The following is a 23,022-nucleotide window of genomic DNA, read 5'->3' as shown; positions in this document are numbered from 1 at the left end:
AGAGCATCACAGGGACTTAGGGCTGAATCAGAGCCCTAAGTGAGAGAGATGATCTGATACTGAGTGAATTTCAAACATATCGTCCAATGCAATTTTAGTTAACAAATATGTGGTGTCTGCTTTTAACAGTCAAGGTAAATACAGCACAACTCTGAAGCACTCACCGTGAAGATGAAACAATGGGAAAAGAAAAGAAATAACTGTAACAAGAGGTTGTGTAAGATAAATACTGACAGGAGCAAGTCACTAGGGGACATTGCTCTTGTTCTAGGGTCAGGGACAAAGGTTTTGCTGATCTGGTGTTTGGATGGATTTTTAAGAATGGATAAGATTTCTGAAATCTTAACTGTTCTGATAATAAAATTAATATACATACATTATAAAAATGTAAAAACTGGAGTTCCTGTTGTGGCTCAACACTAATGAATCCTACTGGTATCCATGAGGATGTGGGTTTGATTCCTGGCCCTGCTCATTGGGCTAAGGATCCAGCTTTGCTGTGAGCTGTGGTGTAGGTTGCAGATGCAGCTCAGGTCTCACGTTGCTATGGCTGTGGTGTAGGCCAGCAGCTGTAGCTCTGATTCGACCCCTAGCCTGGAAAATTCCATATGCTGCACCTGAAACCCTAAAAAGCAAAAAAAAAAAAAAAAAGCTGCAAATACGGAAAGACATGGGAGGAGTTCCCTTGTGGCAAAGCGGGTTAAGGATCCGGCATTTTCACTGTAGCAGCTTGGGTTGCTGCTGTGGCTCAAATTCAGACCGTGGCCTGGGAATTCCATATGCTGCAGGCATGGCCAAAAGAATGAGACACAGGAGCTCCCTAGTGGTCTAGCGGTTAGGACTGGGTACGTTCCCAGCTGCAGCCCAGGTTCAATCCCTGGTCTGAGAATTGAGATCCCACGCCAAGCTACTGCACACTGGGACAAAAAAACAATAAACAAACAACAATAACAAAAACCCCAGAAAGGCAAATATAACCACTGATTATCCCACATCTGGAGATAATCGCTATTAGCGCTTTGGTGATTTTTCTTTTCCCTCCCCTACAAATACACCACACACACACACACATAGTATAAAATTTGGATCAAACTATCACAGATGTGCAAAGATATATTTCCAAATTACCAGCAACTTAGTGGCCTAAAACAACACAAATATATTGTAGTTCTAGAGGTCGAAACACAAAATTAGTCCCAGGGGGCTAAAAGTAAGAGGTCGGCCAAGCTGCGTTATAATATGAGGAGGCCCTTGCTTCTCTCCTTGTCTTTTCCAGATTCTTTAGCTACCAGCTTGTTATCACCCTGACCTCTGCTTCCATGGTCACACCTCCTTCTCCGACTCCAGTCTCTTTCTACAGACCCTTGTGACAATCTTGTGCCGCTCGGACAATCCAAGATAACCTGCCTCCCTATGGTAAGATCCTTCACTCAATTGTATCTGCCAAGTCCCTTTTGCTGCATAAAATAATACATACACACGTTCTGAGGGTTAAGACATGGACATCTTTGAAGATTGTTATCCTCTGGATCACAGGGCATAACCCGTGTGAGTGATCTATTTGACTAGACATATTGGCGCTTTGGGGGAGGTGAGGCCACAGGGACTGAAGAGGAGAATCTTGAATATCTTCTGTAATGAAGACTCAGTTGGGTACCAGGAGGGCTCGGATCTCTGTCCCACCTCTCAGTGTGGGGCTTTGGGAAATTCATCCAGTCTTTCTGTGGCCTCAACGTGCTTCTCACTCCAGTTTTCATCTTGACCTTCATCAGCGGTTTCTGTGGGCCCTGGGGCCTGTGAGATTCTTGCAACTCAATGAATCTGTGTGTTGCAAGTCACATGGCTGCTCTCAATCGGTCCTATTTTTCAAGCGCACAGAGATGCTGTCTTGATGAATAACAGCATTCATTTGGAAATGTTACTGAATTCATAGTCGCTATTTGTCAGTCCCCAACCTCAGCAAATAGAAAACTACTCATACATGGGGAGGCGGTGACTTTATCATGGGGTTTGGAACCACTCTGGTGAGTGGATCCTCCCCGCACAAAGATGCTTACTGAGTCGAGGAGGAATGGGGGAGGCCTGTTTTTTTTCAGAAGCAGGGAGATGTTGGTGCACCCGTCTCCCAGGAAAGCCACATTGAGGGCATGTGGGGGCTTGGAGGCTTATTGGGATCACCTGGGTGTCCGCCTGTGTCCCGTGCCCTCCCATCCTGAGGTGATTGGTCTGGGGTCCATGAGTGCAGAGAGGGTTAAAAGCGCCACAGGTCGAGCTCCCATCGTGGCTCAGCAGTAATGAACCTGACTAGTAACCAGGAGGACACGGGTTCGATTTCTGGCCTCACTCAATGGTTTAAGGATCTGGTGTTGCCATGAGCTGTGTGTGGTGTAGGTCGCAGACATGGCTTGGATCTGGTGTTGCTGTGACTGTGGTGTAGGCCAGTAGCTACAGCTCTGATTTGACCCCTAGCCTGGGAGCTTCCAACTGCCACAGGTACGACTCTAAAAAGACAAAAAACAAACCAAAAAACCCAGGTTATTTCATATCCAGCAAAGTTAGAGAACCACTGGTTTAAGGTGGTGCCAGACGCGGCAAGAGGCTGAGAGGGACCACCTGAGAACTCATTCAGGTGAAAGGAAATGAATGGGGTGGGAGTGGGGCAGAAAGATGGGGACAGTGGAGGCTCCGCAGAGGTGGAATCAGTGGCCCCTGGATGACAGGGTGCATTTGGGAACTGAAGAGGTCAAATGGAAACACACTAATATTAACAATAATAATTGCAATAAAATACAGAAGAGAGGAGACCACAGACTTTAAAAACTGCTCACGATGTGCCATGGGCTGTGTTAATATTTCTGCACATTCTCTCTTTCTCCTTACAGCTGTCCTGGGGGTTGGAACTCTGATCAGCCCCCTTGTCCCAGATGAGGACAAGGGAAGATAGGAGAAGTAAGGCAGCTGGTAAGTAACTGAACCAGGACCTATGCCCAGGTCTCTCTGACCCACATTCTGAGTCCTTAACCTTCAGTCCACACAGCCCCATCCTCAGGCTTGGGTGACTTCTGTACTGTCTCACCAACATGCTGCAAAGGGCCCAGGCTGGTCTCCAGTCAGGATGTCTGTGGGGTCCTGTCTCTGAGCTGACTCCTCAGCTATTCTGGGTGAGTTCTTACACCCAGCAGTGGTCACCTTTAGACCTACAAGGCCTGTGGGTTACTGTCGGGGAGTCTGGGATCTGAATGGCCAGGGAAGTGCTTCCCAAAGTCCAGGACCTGCAACCCACCTCCAGGTCTTTGCAAAATCCTCCCACAGCCTCTGTCCCAGGCACTCCTGGAAAATCCCCCTCAAGGGCTTGCTTCCCCCAAGAGGTTTTCATGTTCCAGGTGGAATGTTCAAGGAGGATAGTTTAATAGGCCTGATAACTGCAAAGAAATTACTTGGGAGAGATGATTTAAAAGGTATGTTGGGGAGTTCCCGTCGTGGTTCAGTGGTTAACGAATCCGACTAGGAACCATGAGGTTGCGGGTTCGATCCCTGGCCTTTCTCAGTGGGTTAAGGATCCGGCGTTGCCGTGAGCTGTGGTGTAGGTCGCAGACGTGGCTTGGATCTGGTGTTGCTGGGGCTCTGGGGTAGGCCAGCGGCTACAGCTCTGATGAGACCCCTAGCCTGGGAACCTCCATATGCTGTGGGAGTGGCCCAAGAAATGGCAAAAAAAAAAAAAAAAAAAAAAAGGTATGTTGGCAAGATTGGAATGTTTACATGCGTAATTGGCATGCCCTTAAATGGAATAATGTGATAATTGCTTACTGTGGGGTTTTGCTGCTAGAGGGAAGGATTTCAATGTTTAAAACTTTGAACTGAGTTTTGTTGTGAGAGCGTGCGTTTGAAATACGTAAATGGCGTAGCCCAGGAGGCAGCCTTGTATTAGCTAATTCACTTGGGCCTGAACGATGCCGCTTTGCCCTCATCTACAGAGATACGTATGACTCCTGTTCATTGGCCATTGAGTTGTCTTTTTTTCTCTTTCTCTGCTTTTCCATTTTTGGTTTAAAACAATGGAAATTTATTGTCAAACAGTTCCGGAGGCTAGAATTCCAAAATCAAGGTGTCAGCTGAACCAGGCTCCCTCTGAAACCTGGAGGAGAATCCTACTTTGCTTCCTAGCTGCTGGTGGTTTGCCCGAAGCCCTGGGTTTCCTTGGCCTCCAGCTGCACGACTCCAGCCTCTGTCTTTGTCATCGCATGCCTCCTCCCTGCGCCTCCGTCTTCCCATGGCTGTTTTGCGATAGGACACCAGCCATATTAGGGATTAGAGATTAGTGGCCCGCCCTACGCCAGCGTGATGTCATCTTCACTCATGACACCTGCACAACCCCGTTTCTAGGAAGTAGGTCTCATTTTAACGTACCAGAAATTGCTAGGACCTCAACATATATTGGGGAAAGGGGGTTCGCCCTTCAACTTATGACTCTCCTCTCATTTGACCGTATTTCATTTCAAGGCTTTTTACAGGAAATTATCTCTTTTTGTTGTTCATTATCATTTTATCAATTAATCCTCACACCAATTCCTTGAGGTGGGCCATTATCCCTCTCTTGGGCAGCTAGGAAACTTACTGAAGATCGTACAGCTTGAGGGATCTGGAGGCAGGGTTTGAACCCAAGCAGCTGATTCTCAGTCCTGTCCACTCAGGGATTTACTGTGAAGAGGAAAGGAGACATAGAATACAACTGGGAGCAGAGGTCCCAAATCAATTTTTCTTATGAATTTAAAGAATTCATTAAAAAAATACCAAACACCTGTTGAATATTAGGCACTGTTGGCGCTAGGGAGACAGGAGAGCCAAAGAGATTCAGTCAAGAGTGGGTCTTATGGTCCATGGAAGACAGACACAAATCCAGTAACCTCCCAGATGGATGTGGTTAAGTACACACCCAGATTAGTGCTCTGAAAAAAACTGACCCAGTTTTAAGAACATTGAACTGGGAACTGGCCAAGACTGAGGGAGAGGGATACGTCAGAATAATATGACAGTTATTTTTAATGAGGACATTAAAAATGGGTAGGACATCACAAAGGTGTCTGATAAATAATCAGATAAATAATCTAGTGTGGTTTCCATACCATGGGATGTGAATGATCAGTGAATTGTGAAATCAATTTGGTGGCTGCAACCAGCATTTAAAAAATAAAATGGAATAGATTTTTTTTTTTTTAATGCATCTGCAGCACGCAAAAGTTCCCTGGGCTGGGAATCAAACCCGTGCCACAGCAGTGACCCAAACCACTGCAGTGACAACAGCAGATCTGTAACCCGCTGAGCCAAAGGAGAATTCCTAAAAAATAAAAGGGAATAGAATCAACTATCAGAGGGCATCGCCCATAGGAAGATAGATTTGTGAAACTTTTAGTTACACAGTATATGTGTGTGTTGAGTGTCACTGCGTCCTGATGTAAAATGTATTTCATGATGCATTATCATCAAAAAAAGAGAAGCATTGCATGAGCTCTGGTGATCAAGTAGAGTCTAAGTTTGAATCTCAACCTTGCTTTATGTTTCCAAGGTCCCGTTGCGCAGCTTATTTAATTTCTCCAAGAGCTCTCTTCTCCTGAAGCAGAAGAGCATCTCTCTGTCCAGCTGCAGGCAGAGAATGAAGCAATGCCTGGGACGTGTCTAGATCAAGGCCATCTCCCTTTTCCCAGTGGCTTGGTCATGTTCAGAGGATGCTCACAGAGCAAAGGCTCCCCCATCTCCCACTCTCCTCACACCTGTATCCTTTCTAGACAGTGAGCACCCAGGGTCTCTGCACCACAAAGCAGGCTCTTTTTGTGCCCCACATCACAGCTCCTTGGCCCCCTTTCTAGCTTCTGACAGTGGTGGTGGGCAGTTCTTTGGCCATTGCCAGGGTCAGGGCTTTCTCTGAGCTGAGGAAGTCTGCTCAGGCCATGTGTAAGTGGAGCCTGGAGCTGGGAGCTCTTAGTGGCGCTGGGGAAATCCTCAACCAGTCTCCAATTCTTCTGAGTCACATCTTATACCATCCCTGGGGGATTGGGCTCTGTTTCCCAAGGCGGTAACCAGCTCAATAATGCACCCTTAATGGGCTTGCCCCTGGCTGATCCCATTTTCCTACTTGCCTCATCCTGCTTGCTGGGATTTTTTTCCCCAAAAACCACCTGCTACCAAGTGCTGCTTTCAGGGGAACCACTGAAGACAGGGCAGCACCTGAAGAGGCTCAGGAAAATTTAATCAACTGCTCCCAGTTATGGAAATTCCACCCAACCTGCTGGTTCTCACTTCCTTGGACTAATGAAAACCCAAAAGTGCAGGGACAGTGAAAGCCCCAGAGAATCCACACTTTTACTTTATTTTTTTAGCCTTCTCAGATTGAGCTTGGGAATTGGTTCTGGGTTGCCTCACTTTCTTTCATTTCCTGGAGGATTCACAGGAGGAAGTATTAATTGCATCATAACAAATCCATGAAAATACAGTTGTCATGGAGTAAGCAACTTCTATTCATTTTAAATTTGCTATTTCAACTTGTGTTCATCTCTATTTTAATTTAATTAAAATGTTAAAGGAGGCAGGTAAAATTTAATTTCTTTTTCTTTCTTTTTTTGCTTTTTTTTTTAGGGCTGCACCCACGGCATATGGAGGGTCCCAGGCTAGGGGTTGAATCAGAGCTACAACTGCCCCTACACCACAGCCACAGCAACGAGTGATCCAAGCCACATCTGCAACCTACACTACAGCTCACCGCAATGCTGGATCCTTAACCCACTGAGTGAGGCCAGGGATCGAACCTGTGTCCTCATAGATACTGGCTGGATTTGTTTCTGCTGCACCATGATGGGAATGACTTAATTTCTTTTTTTTTTCCCTTTTTTTTTTTTTTTTGTCTTTTTGCCATTTCTTGGGCTGCTCCCACAGCATATGGAGGTTCCCAGGCTAGGGGTCTGATCGGAGCTGTAGCCACCGGCATACGCCAGAGCCACAGTAACGTGGGATGCTAGCCGCGTCTGCAACCTACACCACAGCTCACTGCAACACCAGATCCTTAACCCACTGAGCAAGGCCAGGAATCAAACTCGCAACCTCATGGTTCCTAGTCAGATTCGTTAACCACTGCGCCACGACGGGAACTCCAGGAATGCCTTAATTTCTTTTTTAACAACTTTCTTAAGATATAATTCACATACCATACAATTCACCTATTTGAAGTGTAAAGGTCAATGGTTATTAGTCAATGTATAGTGTCATTCAGCCATCACCACAATCAGTTTTAGAAGCTTTTCATCGTCACAGTAAAAAAATCCCTTATCCATTTATAGTCAATCCTTACTTCTCTCCAACATCCTTTCCATCCTCTGGCAATCACTAATATCTATTTTCAGTCTCCAAGGATTTGTCTATTCTGGACATTTCATAGAAATGGAATCATTTGTGGTCTTTTCTGTTTGGCTTCTTTTACTTTGTATAATATTTTCAGGTCCATGGAAGTTGCAACATGTATTAGCCTTGATATCTTTTTATTACCAAATAATATTCTATTGTATATCCATTACCTTTTGATTGTCTTTTTGTTCATTGTAGCACTCCTAACACCTAGACCAGTGCCTGCCAGATTATTGGATAAATATATACACAAATGAATGAGTGGAATGAATGAGCGATTGATGATAGCTCTCATAACAGGAACAAGACTCATTCTAAAAAGTAAGCTGTGAAGGAGGTGTAAATATCTTTATTTTACTGTAACTAAGTTAAATTCCTATTTTGAGCACCAACTTGCTAATGCAGAGCCTCCTTGCCTAAGGATATATGTGTCTCCAGATCATCACCTACCCACACTCAAGTGTCCTCTGGGACAGTGGCGGTCCCAAAGATTGCAGGTGCAGCTACTGCTGCAAGGGTTCTCCTTGAAACTTCCCTGCTCTTTAGCATGCAGGTATCCCTGCTAGGATAGGCTAAGGAATAGCTTCAAGGCTATCTGAGATCCTCTCTGCCTGGACACACAGCCAGTGGCTACATCTCTGGAGTCCTGCAACCTTTCCAGGTGCTGCAAAATGATGCAGGACAATTAGATTGTTCACAGTTCTCAACTCTTGTTCTCATTCCCCCTGATTGCCCACTTTTTAGCCATCCATAATGGGAAGAGCAGAGGCTTGAGCCAACTGTCACGGGATCAGATACAAATTCTATCACGCTAGCTGTGTAATCTTAGACAATTCCTTTCTCTCTTCTGAATCTCACTTTCCTTTTGGTAATGTTACGGTGGTGAACAGCAATAATGCACATGTCTCTGCAAAGTCCACTGGCCCTCTTGTCCCTATGGGTTGAGACCATTCTGACTCAACACAAAACTAAGCTGTTCTGTACTTTGGATGACCACCACTCTGACTACTCCTACCCTAACCCCCCACTCACCCTATGCCAGCCTTCATGGCCAACCTGCCAATGCTCCGATCATGTTGCTGTTCCAGGATCTTTGCATTTTCTTTTTTTCTTTGTTGTCTTTTAGGGCTGCACCCATGGCATATGGAAGTTCCCTGGCGAGGGATGGAATTGGAGCTGCAGCTGTCATTCTATACCACAGTCGCAGCAACGAAGGATCTGAGCCAGGTCTGTGACCTGCACCACAGCTCACACAACGCCAGATCCTTAATCCACTGAGTGAGGCCAGGAACTGAACCCATGTCCTCATGGATACTAGTTGGGTTCATTACCGCTAAGCCACAATGGGAACTCCAGACCTTTGCATTTTCTGCTTCTCTACCTGAAAGGCTCTTCTCCTAGACATCTGCAGGAGTAGCTCCCTCATTTCCCTTAGGTTTTGATGAAAACTCACCTCTTGCATGCAGCCTTCCTGGCCTGCCCCAGCACCTCTTCCCTCTCACATACCACCCCATCTATGTGCATCCTTCTTAACTTAGGTTTGCCCCCAAGCAGGTATCGCTACCTTATGTTTGATATCCTATTTATGTGTCTGTCTTCCCCACCACATCAGCTACATGAGAACAGACTTTTTTGTTTTATTCATTTGTCTATTTTCTTTTTTGGCCACCCCTTAGCATATGGATCTGAGCCATAGTTGTGACTTATGCTGCAGCTGCTGCAACTCCAGATCCTTTAGCCCACTATGCCAGCTCAGGGGACTTAACCTTGCACCACAGTGGGAACTCCAACATGAGAACAAATTTTGAGCTGTTGAGTTTACTAGTATAGTCCCAGCACCCAGAATACTTTATGAGATGCTTTGGAGTATTTGTTGAATGAATGAATGAATGAATGAAGATGTGGGGGATGAGGAAAGCCTATACCATCTGGCTTGTCATATCACTGTCTGCCTTCTGGATTCAACCCCGGTCGGATTTCCCTAGCCTCTGAGATGCTAGTTCCCCTCCTGTCCCTTCTTCCCCACCCCTAGATCTCTAGATGTCTCATCACTTACTTTTGCACAGCAATTTAGCCTCTTTGAATTTGCATGCCACATATGAGGAGGAGGTGAGCCATAAAGGACCTAGAGTTCAGGAGAAGTCAAATTTTAGAAAAATGGTTTTCTTCTTTTCTGCATAAAGTGCTTATCAGAGGCCTGAACCGAAGTGCCTATAGGAGGAGTTCCCACTGCGGCTCAGCAGTTAACCAACTCAACTAGTATCCATGAGGACACAGGTTCGATCCTTGGCCTTGCTCAGTGGGTTAAGGATCCAGCGTTGCCCTGAGCTGTGGTGTAGGTCGGATATGTGGCTCAGATCCTCCATTGCTGTGTCTGTAGCTTTGGCATAGGCCAGCAGCTACAGCTCCAATTCGACTCCTAGCCTGGGAACCTTCCTTCATGTGCTGCAGGTGCAGCCCTAAAAAGACAAAAAAAAAAAAAAAAAAAAAAGGGAAGAAAAAGTGCATATGGGAAACAAGAAAGCAGTGCCAAATACAGTCCTGCACACAGTAGGCACTCATATGCCTGTGGAGGCAGCCATTAGGAAAGTTGAGCTTCAGAGATGCTACCTCAGCTCACGGCTCCATCGCAGGTGTGCGTTACCTTCAAGTGGCATGTTTCAGAATCTGAACACATGCCCACTCCACCTTCTCTTAGGTATGAAAAGTTTGTCAAGGAAGAGAAAAGTAGAACCGGAAGGAACTGGGATGCACGTGGATGTTGTGGGTCTCTGCCCACCCATCGATGTCTCCAGGGCAAAATCCGAGGGTTGTTTATGATGTTCAAGGGGGTCCACCTGAGGTGCTGAAGGTGAGGGCTTTGTCATTTTCTCCTATACCTGGTCCCATTGCCACCCACTAATATGCTAAGGCAGGTAGCAACATACCTTAAGATGTTGGGTTTGTTCAGGGCCTGAGCAGCACATGGTCTAATACATCAGGTCTGGTTTGTTCTAGCTCTCTATTCCCCTCCAACTTCCTGTGTGACCTTGAGGAACATGCCAACTCACTGAGCCTTTGGGTAAGCCTCTCCAAAGATCATCCACTGGCAAATTACAACATCAGGTGGTTTTCAAAGGCTGGGCTGCTGCTTGGTGCCTTGACAAACGAGATGCCTGGGACATAAAGGCCTTTGTGTACAATTTGCCTGAGACCTAAAGCGGAAGTGAGAAGCAGCTGCATGTCTGGTGTGTCGTTCTCTGTAGAGATGCGAGCATCTTTTGGCAAAGCTTGAGGCATCAATAGCTTCCTGTGGGTATTTTATATCTGAATGCCCAGCTCAGTTGGGCTTGTCAGTTTCAATTTCTCCCTCATCCGTGGGAGCATCTGAGGATCGTATGAAGAAGGTGGACTCCATCCTTGACTCTCTTCTCTACACCAATGTCTAGTTAGCGGTGTTGAGCAGTTCCCTGTCCTAAATGGCTTCCAAACCAGCCTCTTGTCTCCTTTTCCCAGAACTCACCCTGGTGCAGACCCTGACCCCCTATCCGGCAGCAGCCTCCTATCCTGCAACCTCTCTGGTTTCAGATAAGCTAGAGTGATGGTTGGAGCTAGGCTGGGATCACCCCACACCCTGACCCCATTGCTTAAGCCCTTCAAAGCCTCTCTCTGCTGTCCTATAAAGAAAGCCTCAATTCTTCCCATGACTCCCACCACCCTCTGTGTTCATCCCTCCTGCCCCGGCACTTTATAACCCCGGTCACAGGGGAGGGCTTGCCCCCATTCCCACCTCTAGTCTTCCCACATGCTGTGCTTTTTGTTGGAACTATCACCTTTCCCATCGTCACTGGGGAGCTTCCACTGGATCCTTAGGCCACTCTACAGGGGAGGCACTCTCTTCTACTTTCCCGGACCCACTGTCTCTGGCTTAGCCTGAGCTTTCTCCTACCATGCTAACTTTGATTTGCTGGAGGCATCTGCCAGGAATGCTAGTTTGAGAAGGTTTTGGAGACCAAGGTGAGTGGGAAAGAGAACTGTGAATGGATAATGGCTTTTTCAGTGGACGTGGGGCAGGTGTTTATGCATGGTAAAGGCTTTGCCACCTGATGTGACCCTTCCCCTCACCTAGGTCTATCCCATTCCTTCCCCCGGGAGGTCCTCTGACTGGTTCTGCTCATACCCATCTCGCCTTCTCCAAATGCCTTTGCGTAGAATCAGAGCCATACACCTTAGCCCTGACTTCTGTAATTGTTCCTGTCTCCCGAGGCTGGATGCTCTTAGGAAATAAGAAGCTTTTAATGGTACCTACTCTGTTCCCATCCAGCAGGGCTGGAGATCATTACTGATGGCTGGATGGCTCCATGTACCACTTCACTCTGGCTCCCCAAGTACCCTGTTGATGGTCACCTGTCCTTCTCCCTTCTGGCTCTAAGACTCTGGGCTCCCAATGCTCTGATCTCATCTCCTGCTGTAGCCTGTCTGTACCATGCTTGAGCTTCTCCTGATTCCCTACTTCCCATCGTTCAAGTTCAATTCAAATGCTACCTCCTGAAAGACCCCTTCCTGATGACCCCACCGTGCTCCTTTGTGACTCTCTAGAAGCTTACCCTCCTTTCTAGTCTTTATAGCATGTGTCCTCTTTTGAAACTATTTATTTCAGTGTTTCCTTTATTTTTCTTGTGTCCCCCCGACTCCTGTGCCCCCATATATAAACTCCCACATTTTTTGGTCTTGGTCTCACTGTATCCTCAGACCAGGAAGTGTTGCTGAAAGGATGGATGGATGAATGAGTGAGTGAGTGAGTGAGTGAATGAATGAATGAATGAATGGACAAATGACTAAAGAATGGGCTGGCTATCCTTGAGACTGATCCAGTAGGGGGGATGCTTTTTACCAGACTGTTAATTGCCCAGGCTTCTGGGATTTGCAGGCCTCTCACTCTGCAAATTCAGGAGAATTGTAGATGGTCTCTTGCTTTCTGGGAGAAGTCAGTGGTTTTTTTTTTTTTTTTTTTTTTTTTTTTTTTTTACTGGAGAGAAAGAAAAAGAAAGAAAGAAGAAAGAAGTCGCTGTGGATTTGAAAGTGGGCGGGGCCCTCTGAAAGGTAAAGAACCATGAGCTACCTTTCTGTTCCCCATCTTCTCCTGCTTGTGGCAAGAAAGGAGGCTGGGAAAGTGCCCTTGCAGTGGCCATATTTTCAGAAAAACAATAAGCCACGTTTCACAGCTGAGGCACCAGAAAGAACAAATAGCCCTCTATTGGGCTCTGAGCCTTGGACTTGAGAATCCCCTGAAGATGGTAAGGGGGTTTAATATTTCTCAGCAGAAAGTGCTTTTGGAGAAGGGAAACAGAGAAGGAGGAAAGTATTTTCCTGTATCCTTTTTGGTCTTAACAAACCAAGCCTTTTCCTCAGGTGAATGCTTTTTTTTTTTTTTTTTTTCTTTTTTTCTGCAATTTCCATTCTCAAAGCTTAATGTTTAGTGATGCTCAAAGACTGTCTTTCCTCCAAGTCCAGGCAGGGAACTGCTTAACTTGAGATTGCTCTTTGTTTCTAACCTTTTTTTACTATGATCAGTTTGGAAAACACCAACAGGCAGATGGAAGAAAATTAAAACAATCTATATTCCTAGCATTCAGTGGCAAATCTACAGGCTTTTGGTTCTTTCACATCTGTATTATTTGCTTCTCTCATATATGTTTATGAAAATTGGGAACAGGTCATACATATTGCTTTTTCAGTTGACAATATATCATAAACCATCATGAACATTCTTATTTAAGAAGAAATTTTTTGTCTTATTATAAATTAATGCACTTTTGCTACAGAGAATTAGGAAAATTAAATGAAATAAAAAAGCCCAGATAGCACAGAGAAATTTAAAAAATCTGTAATTTTATCATTCATAAATAATCACTGTAAAATACATACATAACTATTCTTTAAAAACATATTCCCAAGAATGTAATTATATCTAAAAGCTATTCTTAAAAGAATAAAAATCATGCCATGTTGTACATTTTGTGAGGCCAGGGAAATATTCTCTCATAATATGACCATTTAAAATCAAGTACATTTCATATGTAACATGGTTATTATATGCTAAGATATGGCTGATGCTATTGGTCCAGTGAAGACTATTTATATAACCTTCTCCCATGTTTTTCTCCATGGAACTTGGAGAGGGAAAAATACTTGCCTTGCTGCTGGGGTGGTCATGTTATTCTGATCTACAGGATGAAGGCAGATACCTGAAAAAGGCTTCTCTTCTCAAATAAAAAGAGAATAACTTAAAAAGAGAAGATTTTTGTCATTTATCCTACCTTTTCTTTTTCCTTCTTGGAATGTGGATATGATGCCTGGAATACAGCAGCCATTTTGAAGACATGAGGACAAAATCCACAGGCAAAGGACAGTGTCACAGAAAAATGGCAGAAATTATTGATGATTTTCATGGTAACTTCTCCGGCTCTGTGTTCTCTACTTTTGGAATTCTTGTTGAGTGATAAAAATATGTTCCATACTTGTTTAAACCACTATTTGTGAGTTTTCCTGTTACTTGTAGATGATTGCTCTCCTGATATGAGATAGATATAAAATCCAGCAATATTCAAGTCTGTCCTTTATCTCCATGCTCCATGTGAAATTACTAACTCTCATATTTGAACTTGGTGGGGCCATGTTCACAATAATATGCCTAATCCAGGAAGGTACCTATTTCAGATATACATTTCCGTGGGAGTTCATAACACCTGGCTATTTCACTCAATTACTTTTATGTAGGTTTGTAATTTTTCTGTCTTTAAACCCCCTTCAGTGACCACCTCACCATCCCCAAGTCAAGAGCTGAGTTTTACATTTCTTTGTATCAACCTATGGCACAATGCTTTGTGAAAGGCAGATACTCAGTAAATATTAGTGGTTTTATTGTCTGATTTTAACTCTCTGATTTCTTGGTTACAGAATGTATAAGAACTTCTAAGACTATTGATTTAGACATCTTTACAGAATGCACAAACATAAAACAATATGTTTTTTTAAGATGCTAAGTAGAGTGATCAAAATGACACTACAGTTGTCTTTCATGTAAGGAATATTTCCAAATGTCCCTCATCCATCATTTGATTGTTATTATCAGTGCATATATCAGTCCAGTTGTCAGATTAACCTTTTGAAAGATTTTGTTTGAAAAGGTCTGAAAATGATTAGAGAGGAAGCTATGGTACTGCTCATATCTTCTTGTGATTGCGAATGGGAGGTGGTCAGTTAGTAGAACTATGCTTGGTCATATGGTCTCTTCTAGTTGAGGGGACTGGTATTTTTGCCTGTCTGAGCAGGTGGTGGGTCAGCATGGCAAGGCCGACAAAGAGGGAAAAGGGTAGTATGGTTGCCCAATGAATCTTTGGAACAAATTGATCCGAACTATTTGTGGTTCCAAAAGTCACCAGGTACTTGCCAGGTAGTTCACCCTGGGGTATCATTAGGCAATGGTAGGGGGTAGGGATGGGCAGTTTGACCTCTGCCTGCCCACCTTCAGCAGCAGTGTGAGATCCAACTGCTCAAGGAGCATCTTCAGCTCATGTCTTGTTTGCCTGACTCACTCCTTCTTCTTCAGCCATGGGGAACCCCACCATGAGGAAGAAATCACTTGAGAGGCTAGTCTTGTTGGCTTCTGCCTGGTGGGGGGCCAGAGGGCCAGAAGCCAAGGCCATTGGGTGACTACAGAAGCCAATGGGGCTCTGGCCTCACAGCCAATCAGGTGAGTCACTTGAGCAAGAGAAGAACAAGGACAGCCAATGGCTGGGCTCCAGGAAGGAGAGGTGCCAGAGGGGAGGGTGGAACAGGAGAGAGTGTTCAGGGGTTAGTTGGAAAGGACAGAACCACTGAATTCCATCATGTCCCTCCTTTATCCCCCCAACTAATTTTCCTTAAGAAGTAAAAGTTCAGGAGGTCCCGTTGCATCTCAGCGGGTTACAAACCCAAATAGCATCGATGAAAATGTGGGTTTCACCCCTGGCCTTGCTCAGTGGGTTGGGGTTCCGGCATTGCGGTGAGCTGGGGTATAGGTCACAGACATGGCTCGGAGATCCCCTGTTGCAGCAGCTGCAACTCCGATTCGACCCTTAGCCTGGGAGTTTCAATATGCCACAGGTGTGGCCCTAAAAATCCAAAAAAAAAAAAAAAAAGTGAAAGTTCATGTTTAATGGGCTCTCCTTTAAGCAAGGACCACATTTATAGAAACACCATCAGTCATTTTCTATACAGAGGTCTTGGGAGAGGGCCCACATGTAAAGGATGGAGATGCTGGGTGGGTGAGAAAGGATCATAGATGTCTGCACATAAAGGGACGTGGAGGTCATTTAGGCCACCAATTGCCTTTTCAGATGCGAAATGTTCAAGAGAGGAAATGGTGTGCCCAAGGTCCTATGGTTCAGGGTGCAGCCTGGCTTTTTTATGCCAGGTCTGGTGATCCTTCTCCACATCTCTTCTAAGATTCCTTTCATATTTCCAGTGGGATATGGCCCCACTCTCAGCCAACCCCTGGGTTCTAATTCCTGTGCTCTGCAAGTCCTCTCCCGTTCCCCTCCCAGCCTCTGCCCACAGATGACCTTCCTTAATAAGGAACAAAGAAATACATATAGAGCTCAGAGATGGCTTGGTACTTGGGGATTGGGTGAGTGGCTATACTATGTGTCTGGTCAAGCAGAGTATTTACAGGGAAATTAACATTATCTAAGATACAGTTTTCTGATGCGGCACCCCTGACAGGTGTGTCTCCTTCTTGGGCCTAGAAATTTATTTCAACACAAGGAAGACCTCATTAGCCTCACTTTAAGCATAAAGAAAATGTGGAGTTCTCATTGTGGCTCAGCAGGTTAAGAACCAGACCAGTATCCATGAGGATGTGGGTTCGACCCCTGGCCTCAACCAGTGGGTTAAGGATCCGGTGTTGCCACAAGTTGCAGCATAGGTTGCAGATGCTTGGATCTGGCGTTGCTGGGGCTGTGGTGTAGGCCAGCAGCTGAAGCTCTGATTAGACCCCTAGCCCAGGAACTTCCTTATGCCATATGTACAGCCCTCAAACAAAAAAGCAAACAAACAAAGAATAAAGAAAATGAGGCTCCATGAGAGAAAGCACTTTGCTCAAGGTCCCAATGGTCATATGTAATTGTATAGGTCCCCCAGGGGCCCTGATTCACTCTACTGCAGCTGTGGCTTCAGCACAGAACAGCATAGTGTGCTGCAGAATTTACTCTATTTACATTAGTTTCAATACAAACCAATATGGTCAATATGTCCATGTGTAAGAAATGAAGTATGGATATTCTTCATATCCATACTTGCATATTAGTGTAGTTCAGGTGCTTTAATTGTTTGGGTCCTCAGAGAAACATGTGCTGAAACAAGAGAAGATGTACAAGAGATGTATTGGGGGAAATGCTTCTGAAGGATAAAGCGGGGCAGAGCAGAAACAGACAGGCCTTGGAGCATCTCTGCTGGGCTGGGCAGGAAAGCACTAGCTCTAACGCCCCCTCCTCCCATCTCTCCCAACTATTGGCCGGCAGAAGCCTGGGAGAAGTGTGGCCTCAGCAGGAATGTGTGGTAGGTCCAACAGGGCAGCACCTAGAGGCTGTCCATCAACCAGGCTCTTGAAGCAGATCCTCTTGAAGGCGAAGCTGAGCTGTGGCCACTGCGGCATGTGGCATTGGGCTGCACACCCCATGTCCGGTTCTGTGAGAGGCCAGGAGGCTAAGAGAACTGAGGAACATTGTTCCTATCCCCAAGGAATTCATGGTCTAGATGGGAGGACCAAACGTGCACAGCTGAACAAGGGACTGTGCAGGAAAGAATGGCAAAGGCAGTAATAACAGGAGCGTGAAGGAGCAGTCTGAAATAACAGAGATTCATATGTGCTGGTTGTTCAAAGAGGGATCCCTGGAGGAAAGCTTGGGATGTTCCCATTAGACATATAGTAGACGTGTGTGCCAGGGGTTCTGCATCATTTCAGGCTTCCCCATGCCCATGTGTTGCCTCCATCCATTTAACATTTGCCAAGTACCTACCAAGTACTAGGCTCCATGCCAGGTACAGTAATTATGGGGGTCATTGGCTATCAACAAGCTTCCATTATCGAAGGCCTTATAGACTGATGAGTCATTAAAAACAAATCTATGGAAGTATGTGTGCCTTTGTGTGGGGCTCCTAATGTCTGGGATCCTGCTAAAATTCTCAGGGAGGCACAAACAATGGGCAAAGGCATGCATTTCGCTACCACGTTTTTGTGAAGCTCTGTAAAGCATGATGCAGTAATAGGAAGTATTTTCTTTCCATTCATCACCAAAGAAAAAAGAAAGAAAAAGTATATATAGACAAAATATGAACAAATAGAATAGCAAATCACATAATAGACCATGAAAACACACATCGCTCAGCTTCAGCAATTATCAGCTTCGTGGCAGATTTTGTTTCACCTTTAGCTTCATTCAGCTGGTGAATATTTTAGTATGTATCTTTGAAGAATAAGGATGTTATTTGTTAAAAACGTATCCACAGGAGTTCCCGTCGTGGCGCAGTGGTTAACGAATCTGACTAGTAACCATGAGGTTGCGGGTTCAGTCCCTGCCCTTGCTCAGTGGGTTAAAGATCCAGCGTTGCCATGAGCTGTGGTATAGGTTGCAGACGCGGCTCAGATCCTGCGTTGCTGTGGCTCTGGCATAGGCTGGTGGCTACAGCTCCGATTCAACCCCTAGCCTGGGAACCTCCATATGCCGCGGGAGCGGCCCAAGAAATAGCAAAAAAAAAAACAAAAAAAAAAAAACCAAAAACGTATCCACAATACTACCACCACACATTTCAATTTCCTGAGCCTCCGTTTTCTCATCTGTAAAATGGGCACAGTGACATCTATCCTGCAGGGCTATTAGCTACATTTTATATAGACTGCTTAGTAGCTAGCCACAGTCTTGCTCATATTATAATAATGCATGGGATCTCTGCTAGGCAATGTGGAAGAAAATAACCCCCAAAGCATGATTTCTATCCCTAGAGTTTCCAGTCAAATTAGAAAAATGAGGAAATATATTAGTTATATGTATTTTCTGCTTTTACAGAATACTTTGCATGGAAATGATATTTACTGAACTTTGCTTTCTGCCACAAAGGGTAGTGACACTTTTTGTATGTTCAGGATCTATATCAAGGGAGAAATGATTGCTTAAATAATTAGCCTGGGTAACTAAGGACCAAACAGAACCCCAATTCTTGAGTTGCCCAATTTTTCTTCTTTTCAATAGAATTAAATGACATTATCTGAATTTCTTTAATACTTACACATATATTCCTTTTTCTTGCACTCATCTATAAGTAATATCACACAAACATACAAAATCTGTCTTGCACACACGTCTTCATCCTTTTTATGTATTTTTGGTTTGGAGATGGTGGTGGCTTTTATAAGTTGCATTATTGATATTTTGAGTTGAATCCTGTCATTTTTATCAGTTCGTAGTATTGCTAATGGTCTATGTCTCAAGTTCTGCATTAATTCTCTCAGAATATTGGCCATTCATATAAAAGTCCCTGGACATCTGTTCAGCAGCAGGAAATGTTTTTGTTCTGGCGGCAAACACTATTTTTGCTAATATTGTGGTGTCTCAGGGTTTATACAAGTACAAAGAAGAAAAGGCACTTGAATTCAATAGCCTGGCCTTTCCTTTCATTTTCTGTCAGCAATTTTAAGAAATTGGTTTTTTATTTCTTTGTAAGGCATTTGGAAAATGAGCAATTTTTATTTTCTGAATGCTACCAAGCTCCAAATAATATGAATTACAGGGGTTAGTGCTTAGGAATCATGATGAAAAGTCAACAACAAAACACCAAACAACCTGATTTGAAAATGGGCAAAGGGTTTGAATAGACATTTCTCCAAAGATATGCAAATGGCCAAAAACACATGAAAGCATGCACAACATCACTGATCATTAGGGAAATGCCAATCAAAACCACGAGATACCACCTCTCACCCATTATGTGGGCTACCGTAAGAACTAAACAAAACAAACACCCCAGAAAATAACAAATGTTGGGGAGAAATGAAGGGAAAGGGAATCCTTGAACATTGCTGGTCCGAATGTAAAATGGTGCATCTGCTCTGGAAACCAGTATGACTGTTCCTCAAAAAATTAAACATAGACTTACAACATGATCCAGCAACTCCACTTCTGGGTATACACAGAAAAGAATTGAAAGCGGGGACTCAATGAGATATTATACACCTATGTTCACAATAGCGTTATTCACAATAACTGAAAGATAAAAGCACTCCAAGTGTCCACGCATGGATGAATATACGAACACAGCGTGGTATATACCCGCAATGTTGTTCAGCCTTAAAAAGGAAGGATACATGTTACAATATGAATGAACCTTGAAGACATGAATGCTAAGGGAAATAACCTGGCTACAAAAGAACAAAGACTGTATGATTCCACTTATATGAGGTACCTAGACTAGTCAAACTCATAGAGGCAGGAAGGGGCACGATGGTTTCCAGGGCTTGGGAGAAGGGGAAATGAGGAGTTGTTTAACGGGCATGGAGCTTCAGTTTTGCAAGAAGGAAAACGTTCTGCAGAGGTGGTGATGGTAGCACAACGGTGTGAATGTACTTTATGTCCTGAACTATACACTTAAAATTGCGATGATGAAGGGAAAAGGGGAGGGACAACATGCGGGTAGGGGGTTAAGAGGTATAAACTATTATATTTAAAATAAGCTACAAGGACTTTGCATTGTGGTTTAGTCGGTGAAGAACCCAGCATAGTGTCCATGAGAATGAGGGTTCAATCCCTGGCCTTGCTCAGTGGGTTAGGGATCCAGCCTTGCTGCAAGGGACAGTACAGGTCATAGATGTGGCTTGGATCTGGCGTTGTTCTGGCTATGGTGTAGGTCTGCAGCTGAAGCACTCCTTTGACTCCTAGCTGGGAACTTCCATTTGCTGCAGGTGCATAAATAATAAAGTAGAATAAGCTACAAGGATATATTGTACAACACAGGGAATATAGCCAATATTTTATACCAACAATAAATTGTGTATTATTCTATTGTACACCTATAACTTATATAATATTATACCTCAACTCCATTTTAATTAAAATGTTTTTAAAATAGTAATGACAGTAAATTTTATGCTATATGTATTGTACCACAAAATTTTTAAAATTCTGCGGTAAAAATAAAAGAGTCATATATTAATATAGACTTTAATATATGCCTGTAGCTGTTTCACATGTGTTAGCTCATTTGATCTTTATAAGCACTATTATTACCCCTACTTTGCAGATGGGAAAGCTGAGGCACAAAGAAGTGGAGTGAACCGACCATGGTCATACAGCTATAAGTGGCAGAGCTGGGATTTGAAGACAGGTTATCTGGCTTCAGAGTTGGTGGTTTCAGGGATCCGATCCTAGTGCAAGGACACACTGAGGAGGCACTAAAGGTTCATATTCAAGGCAGACTATTTGATCAACCACTGAAATGAGAAGAGGCTAAGAGTGTACTGCACACATGCTGTGGGAACAAAAACCTTCAGGAGTTGTTCTGCATTGACATGACAAGACAGATTGGCTTGAGAAGAGGGGAGTCAGGGCTGAAAACTCCATGGCCAGCAGACTTAGGTGTCTCCAGGGGACACCAGGCCTAAGAAGGTGTACTGTCAACATTTATTGTGAGTTTGGCACATGCTGGGCTCTGTTCTAAGAATTTACATATTTTAACACAGCCAATGCTTAGAGCAACCCGATGGAGCACCTTCATTTTAAAGATGAGATGGGGGAAGTTCCCACTGTGGCTCAGTGGCAAAGAGCCCAACTAGTACCCATGAGGATGTGGGTTCGATCCCTGGCCTCACTCAGTAGGTTAAGGATCTGCCATTTCTGTGAGCTGTGGTGTAGGTCGCAGATGCAGCTCGGATCCCACATTGTGGTAGCTGTGGTTCAGGCTGGCAGCTGTAGCTGTGATTGGACCCCAAGCCAGGGAACTTCCATATGCCACAGGAGCAGCCCCCAAAACAAAATAAATATATACATATGAGGAGATGGGAGAATTCCCGCTGTGGTGCAGTAGGTTAAGGTTCAATCCCCTGCCCAGCACAGTGGGTTAAAGATCTGGCATTGTCGCAGCGGTGGTGTAGGTTGCAGCTCCTATTTGGATTTTATCACTAGCCCAGGAACTTCCATATGCCAAGAGAGAGGCCAAAAAAAAAGAAATAATGATGAAGAGATGGGCAGAGTATTTAAGGGACCTGGCCAAGGTCACACAGCTAATGGTGGCCCAGGATTAGGAACATCATATCTGAGCAATACTGCTGGAGTTTTATTCCTTTTATGTGAAATGGAGTTGACGATTGCTGGCTCTGAAACATTTGTCACCAAGAACATAAATATGAAAGGACTTTGGAAAACAGATAGAATCATTCTAGTGCGGACTGGGGTTTGCCTTGTGGTAGTTCTCAGCACAGGCAGGGCTCAGGCAGAAGACCCAGAATCCTCTGATCTCTCACGTGTAGAAAATTCTATTTTTGAGAACCTTAAGCCTGAGTGTCCAGTTCAGAGACACCTATGAAAGCCCCATCTTAAGACCAGATCCTCAGAAGATGCCTGCAATAGAGAAATAGCCCTGGTTACAGAGACCAATCCCACCAGTCACTAGCCGACATGCAGTAGGAAGACTGCCATCAAACAAGCATCTCAGGACAGACTCCTACACAGCCTCGAGGATGTTAAAACCAAAAAGGCATTTGGCTCTTTCTCTGAAGGCAATGGAACACACAGAGCGAAAAGCAAGGAGACACACATGAATGAATATATGTACACAGATATGTATTCTCACAGACATGTCTGAATATGAACCTAGATGCATATGTGTCATATATCAATGCATGCACACAAATGGTTGGGGAATGCTGGAAAAATTACTGAGGGAAGAATGGAAATAAGTGGCAGCTTCTCAGGGCCAGAAAAAAAAATGAATTTAAGGAAAGGATGTAACAGGAAACAGTAGAAAGATCATGGGCTTGGCGTCAGATGACCTTGAGCTCCAGTCCTTACTTGGCCACATATTAACCGTGTGACCTCAAGCAAGCTAGTTAGCCTCTTTGAGCTCTACTCTTCCATCCTCTGAAATGGGTATAAATATTCTTACCCTATAGAGTTTTGGGGAAGAGAAAACCTGGGGCCTGGCCCATGGAAGTACCAATAGATACTGGGTTTTGTCCATTGAGCTGAAGCTACTGGTAGGTGCTTGCCTTCTTCTGCATCCTGAAGCCCAATACGCTCTGGTGCTCTGAAGTGGCAGCACATCTAATGATAGTCTTTCCTTCTCCAATAGTGGATCTTGTAGATGGCTCAGAGATTTAAGGGGCCTCGAAAATAAAGGGGGGGGGGCTGAAAATCTCCCTCTCCAATTATGCTCTGTGAAGACAAAGTGAAAATGAAACCATAGCAGTCTACGAAGCAAGAAGTGAACCCTCGCCAGACATCGAATCTGCTGGTGCCTTGATCTTGGACTTCTCAACTTCCAGAACTATGAGAAAAAATTTCCATTGTTTATAAGATACCCAGTTTATGTTGTTTTTATTACAGCAGCCTAAGGAGACTG

At 44.4% G+C, this 23,022-nt stretch overlaps 1 long non-coding RNA gene across 1 annotated transcript in view; it reads left to right on the top strand.

Annotated features, from left to right (window-relative positions):
• The window catches only part of LOC110256754, a 47,595-nt gene extending 44,632 nt beyond the window's left edge, over positions 1–2,963 (top strand). The window contains exons 2-3 of the long non-coding RNA XR_002338683.1: positions 1,277–1,416; positions 2,883–2,963. This is a non-coding gene — a long non-coding RNA (uncharacterized LOC110256754). The remainder of the gene's footprint in view (positions 1–1,276; positions 1,417–2,882) is intronic.

The sequence above is a fragment of the Sus scrofa genome, chromosome 14, assembly GCF_000003025.6.
Source record: "Sus scrofa isolate TJ Tabasco breed Duroc chromosome 14, Sscrofa11.1, whole genome shotgun sequence".
In the NCBI taxonomy this organism is placed as follows: domain Eukaryota; kingdom Metazoa; phylum Chordata; class Mammalia; order Artiodactyla; family Suidae; genus Sus; species Sus scrofa.
Note: the sequence above shows the minus strand (reverse complement) of the source record. Positions and strands in the feature narration are given on the sequence as shown.